At 41.5% G+C, this 6,363-nt stretch overlaps 1 pseudogene; it reads right to left on the bottom strand.

The window, feature by feature from the left end:
- Positions 1-546: 546 nt before the first annotated feature.
- On the bottom strand, positions 547-1,311 carry LOC119528034 (annotated as a pseudogene).
- Between the last annotated feature and the right edge of the window lie 5,052 nt (positions 1,312-6,363).

The raw sequence follows: 6,363 nt of genomic DNA on the forward strand, positions 1-6,363 counted from the left end.
CAAGGGGCACCAATAACCCTCAACCCCCCACCCCCACCCCAGTCCCCAGCTTAATTATAGGTGTCCCACTTCCACCTTGCTGGTCTCCTGATCACAGCTCTACTGCTTCTGGTGGTTTGTTGGGCCCCTTGGAGACTGTGAACCTAGCACCTCACATGTAGATCTGACAGCTTCTTAGCACTCAGGGCTCTTGCAAGTACCTTGCCACTTTGGGTTTTGAAGCAAGTTCATTAGCCTCACTCTGCCTCATCTGCAAAATGAAGGAATCTGCTTTTGAAGGAAAGGGGGAAAGAGGCCCCTGCCTAAACTACCTCCCTTCTTGGCAAAGTGGGTGGAGCAGCAGAGGCTCTTATAACTGAGGAACAATGAAGCTGGAAGGCTCACCAACTAAGAGAGGCCCACGAGGGTGACAGATAGGTCTAAAGACCTATCTGAGCTAAAAGCATTACTCCAGCCCCAGTCCCCGCCCTAGCTTTGTGCCAGCAGGAATCCATAAGGCAGCATGGACATCCTAGGTCTGGGGTGAGACAGCTGTCTCTTTCCCACCTATCTAGTGAGCTGGAAGTGGTTGTGGAGATGCTCAGCCTGGGTGTTCAGGTGCTGGAATTCCTCCTGAATGAAGTCCGTCAGGGCCTTGCACATTTCCACAGCTGGCGTGTTATCCACCCAGAGTCGCTTGACCACAGGCAAGGCGCTGAAGGGCTTCCAGATGAACACGGTGATTTTCTGTCCTAAGCGGAGTAGTAAGGTGGGTTGTTAAGAAGGATGTCCTTCATTCCAGTTTACCACAGCAGAAGAATAATAGGGTTGAGATGACACTTGGCAATCAGGCGCTTGATTCCCCACTTGAGGGGCAGCAACCAGGAGCTCAGGTTCACTTTTTCTTCTGGGAAGATGTGCACTCAGTCACTGTGGTTGAGCTTCTCCAAAATGAAGTCTGTTACCTCTGATAGACATCATTTCCTCAGCACACGGTCACACACTTGCCCAAGCTGAGTAACTGCGAGTGCGGCTCCTTGGAGAAGCAGTTGTTTGCAGCCACGGTGGTCCAGCACATCAACTTCAAGTTGCAGGTGTGGTGGAGTTTCAGGATCCCACAGAGATGAGGGTCATCCATGCAGGACTGCTGGTTGGAGATGGCGATGAGGAGGGTGGCGGTTCCCGGGTTCTTGATGAGCTCATACAACACCTCCTTGTTGTGGATGGTGAGGCGGTTCATGTACTTGGTCCAGAGGCAGCTGCAGCTGTCCACGAAGCCCATGATGATGCTGCTGGCCGGGTCCAGGTGAGCGGCAGTACCGAGGCAAATGGCCTTTTCACTGGAAGAGCATCGGGCTCTGACCCCTGCCTGCAGCTTCACGAAAAGTGAATCACCCGGCAGGTTTGTGTCACAGGCCAGGTGCTGGTTATGTGGCGTGTCAGGACGTGGGGCCCAGCTGGCCTGTTGGGTCCATGCAAAGCCAGGCCTAAGCGCACCATCTAGAGCTACCACCTGCAGAAGGAGCTGGGGCCACGGTGAAGCCGCTAACTGTGCATGGGTTTACCTAACCTTTCTGTTTCTTGCTCCTTCCTTTTCTCCTTCCCTTCTTACCTCCATCCCTACTTTCTTCTTACCCTTCTTCCCAATATTTATTGTTTACTATGTACCAATATGTATTTTTGAGAATTAGGAATAAGTAGCAAGCAAAACTGACAAAATCCTTTGCCTCAAAAAGTTTACATTCTTTATGGAGGGACAGACAAAAGTCAAACAGATGGACACACATACAAAATAATGCCAGGCAGAATTAAGTGCAATGAAAAAAAAAAGGTAAAGAAACAGAGTAAATCACATAGTGGTCAGGAAAGATGCCTCATGCAAATTTAATTAAATGGTGATTGATGGACACAAGAAGTGGGAAGAAAAAGAGGCAAGTTAGAGAATTTTTATACATGAGTACTGATGTATTGTTTGTTATTTTTAAAGCAGATAACTTGTTTGCTATTAAATTATTTAAAAGATTATAAAGTTACATTATTTTTGCAATTACTGAATATAAATATTTGCTCCTAAATGAAAAAAGGAAAAAGGTAGAAAAGAGATAAATAAATAGCGCAGGCAGCTCCCCCTCCACTCTCCTTAGCACACCCTGTATGTGCTGAGATGGGAGATGTGAATCTGAAATCCTAGACTTTGGTCTCGGGTCCCACATGCTTCTCAAAGGTTGAGTATTTCAACAAGTTGTGGGTTCTAATTTTTAAGATTGCAGAGCAGTAGTGTTTTCAGGATTAATTGTGAAGATAGAAAATTCAAACCATGTGTTCTTAATTTAGAACCTAACTCCTACTAAGTAGTAATTCTTTCATAAGTTCTTTTGAGAGCAAAGATTGTATCATCATTGCAATTTGTATCTTCTCAAATTGTATTGGAGAGCTGTGGGTGCCCTGAGAGCCTTCTACTTCTCTTCTACTGCTATTTATACAATCTTTGCTCTCTAGGTTTAGTCCAAGTTGATAGAATCCATTGCTTAATAGATACATCCAGCTGGGAGAGTAGAATCTCATTTGAAGTCCACTAAATACTCCAAAATAATAATGAAGAAGAGAGTAGGTTGAATGATGAATTATGCTGGTGAGAATGGGAACAAACAAAGGAGTGAAGGTGGGTTGAATGACAGCATGGGAATAGTCTGCCTACATAGCTGGTTTAATGCATACTCCATGATACACAGCTTTGTTCCAAACCATGTAAATACTTGCAGTTACATTATTTCTTAGTAAAAATACAAAGTAGATCCAAAAAATAGCTTTTGTGACGCTATTTTCTTATAAATTTATACCGTAACCAATTTTGATAAGAAGATGGAAAGGAGTAGCAACCAAGTATTGGTTGTCATTCAGAATACTTTTCAGAGGATTTATCAACAATTGTGGCCTATTGCCAAAGGTAGGTGAACATGGGAGCTCCAGCTGAACAGAGTTGCAACCTGAAAAGTACAGTCTCTAAAAAAGCTAAAGAATGTATTGCTCCAAATTCTGTATTTTAACTGCCACATAACAAAGACAACTCAGACAGTGTCATCCTCATTTGCCTTGATCATTACAGGAAGAAAATTAGTATTTGAAAATAGTCCAATCACAGTTGTTAGAACCTTTGTTCAGATCTTGGGTCACGTTGAGGTCTGCTGCCTCAACGCTAGTCTTGGGCTTGTTGCACAAGCTTGGAATCACAGAATTTCAACATTACAATGGATCTAAGTTTAACTTTCATGCTAAAATTGCTTTTGTAAGATGGCATCCAGCTCCTGTTTACTTTTGGTAATGAGGAATTCAGTAATTATAAAGCCATTCATCTCTTTTATAGGACACTAAATGACAATGAATAGGAATAGATTTTATAGCAACTTCCAAATTTTGGATTATTCCTGCTCTCTAGACATATGTCAGTCTTCTACATATTTAAGAAACCATTGTCTTCCCCCAAGGTCTCATTTTTTTCATAACTAAATATAACTATTTTATTCATGCATTTATTAAATGTTTAATTTTTTAAATAGAATTTATTCCTTTATAACTGAAAACCAAATCATAGCTATTCACATGCAAAATGTAGGAACATACCAGACACACAAACTATGATGTTAAAATCATCTGAAGCTTCCTTATGAACAAGACAACTCTTCACATCCATCTAGGCAAGTCAATATCATGTGTGTAAATAGGTTGCAGTACAAAGGTGATTTTATTTCCTGATGTGACAGAGTATAATCTCCTCATTTCAACTGCATGGAGTGGAGGGAATTGACAAAGCTCCCAAATTTGCAGAACTATGATGATAGAGTCCTGGCTTCTGGAGCTTCATTCATAATAGGGAGTAGAAATTTACACTTTCACTTTGGTTCTGTTGCCGATATGAGGTCGTTCTGCCAAGCCCACTCCAACCTTTTACAGAAAAGCAAGGGATCTCAGAGATGTGCAAACCTGTACTTACTATTCAAGAAGGTTAGGAGAAACAGCTAGGCCTGTAAACCCTATTCTTCATTAACTGTCTCTTATGCCATATTTCAGCCCATTTAACCTTCTTGCATATATGCTCATTGTAGTCACACAGTTAAGAAGAGTCAAAGCAACTCAAGAGCTCAGCAACTTCCCAGAGTTGGTAAAAGTGTTCTTATTAATTAACCATAGGTGAAAGAAGTGTTCCTATTAATTAAACAAAGGTGAAAGAAAATAAGTTTTACATTTATTCTCTGCAAGGGGGAAGGTGTGCTATAGCCTGAATGCAAATGAGCTGCATGATCACAGGTAAATGTATCACCTCCTCAAACACTTAAGGGTGACAATTTCAGCTCATTTATTTTAAAAGTAATCTGGGTCAATTTTTGTACAGTCTTTCCTAGAGAAGAGAGGTTTTTACTCAGAGAAGGTTTTCAGAAGTCCACAGAGACTTGACCCTCACAGACCCAGGCTATAGCACAGGAAACAGTAGGCCAAGCCTGAGATGATGCTGAGTTCAGTAAATGAATTGGACAGTGAAAAATTGGTGAAACACATCAAAGGCCATAGAAAAACTTAGAGTCTGGGCCTCTAGCCCCCACATCCCCACTTCACCTATCTTATGAGTATTAAGAGTGCATTGCCTACAATTTGATCATTTATGGAGTAATTGAGGGGGTCTCCAATGGTAGAATCTGGTGTACATGGTTTCCCAAACATACCTGAAAATAGAACCTTTTTGCTATGGAGTATCCAAGAGAGACCAGATCCTGTATAGATAGAGAGGCACAAAGAAGAGCTACTGACTGAGGGTCTGTTGGAGAATTGAGACCCAGGAGTTTGTGGACTGTTGGTGCCAGAAGGGGCACAGATGGCTGAGGCACATGTCAGGCAGATTCTCTTCCCCCTAGTGACCATATATGATCAAGGGGTTATGCAGATGGCTAACAGAGTTAGCATATTTAGACTGGAAAGCATTTTGGGATCTTACATTGGTTATGTGTCTTGTTAATTAAACTTTATCTGTATTTTGCTGGTTGAACAGAGATTAACTGCTAGAATAGCTTGGTAAGCCTGGGACATTTCAGAGGTGCCTATAAATTGTAGAAAGGCTTCAAGAGAGAAAATCTCCAAAGAAAAATGATCTATTTTGTCCTTGGTCTCTGGAGAAAATGAGTATATATTCTATCATTTGTAAGATCAAAGATAGAGAACCAAATACAATTTTGAAAGTGAAGGGGGAAGTGTTAATGAGGGAGAAAAGTTGAAGGGGAGTGTTTGTTCAAGTTCTGTAAAAACAATCTGATACAGGGACTTTTATACAATTGAGTTATTGAATAAGTGATTTCATTGAAACCTGTAAAGAAATGAGGGAACAGGATATAGAAGGTTGAATTATGTAGGGGCAGGGAGAAACATGTTCTTAATCTTAATCCAATTTCAGTGAATGTGAAGCCATTGTAAACAGGACATTTTGAAGACGTTATTTTTAGTTAAGTTGTTGCCAATTGAATCAGGTTATGCTTTAATCCAGATTACTGGACTCCTTTATAAGCAGAATGAAATGCAAACATATATGGAAAAAAACAAGAGCTGAAAGTTGGAAGTCAGCAGGACCTTGAAGAGAAAAGACAGGACATCACTGTGTGATGGGAAAAGCCAAGGAACCCAAGGATCACTAGCAGCCGGCACCAGAACAACGTAGTCTTCAGGAAGAAAGCATTGCCTTGTTGATGTCTCAGTTTTGGATTTCTAAAGTTCTGAAAATTATGAGCCAATAAATTCCTGTTCTTTAAACCAACACTTGTGTGGTATTTATCCTAGCAGCTGGGAAACAAAGGCAGTTTTTCGTATCAGAAAGTGGAGGACAGCTACTACAAATACTTAAAATGTGGTAACAGCTTTAGAATTGAGTAATGGGTAGAAGCTGGAAGAATTGTGAGGCACTTGATAGATAGGATTAACGAGACAAAGGCATGGGTACAGCTGAAATGTAGCACTAATCTGATCCACTAGGAGGTCTGTGAGTGCCACCGCAGAGTTGTCCCATCTTGAGGTAAAAGACTTGTCTTTTGTACCCTGCATTATCCAGTCATTGGTTTCAGGCGCCGTCTGAGGTAAGCCCTGTCCAGGTGAGGCAGTTTCTGTTAGCAGCGGGCAATTTTCAGAAGGTTGTAGCTGTGAGCTGTTAGCAGTTCACACACACAACAGCTGGGTAGATGGGTGCCCCAACCTGGTAAAAGGGATGTGGGTGAACAATACAACCAGGAGAATTAGGAAAGGAGATAAATTGCCAGAATCACAAAGTGAAGAGAAAACACTTAAAACCAACGTGAGTAAAATAAAGGATATAAGGAAACATATAGGAATTGAAACAAAAGAGAGAGG

The sequence above is a fragment of the Choloepus didactylus genome, chromosome 1 (genome assembly GCF_015220235.1).
Source record: "Choloepus didactylus isolate mChoDid1 chromosome 1, mChoDid1.pri, whole genome shotgun sequence".
Classification (NCBI taxonomy): Eukaryota; Metazoa; Chordata; class Mammalia; order Pilosa; family Megalonychidae; genus Choloepus; species Choloepus didactylus.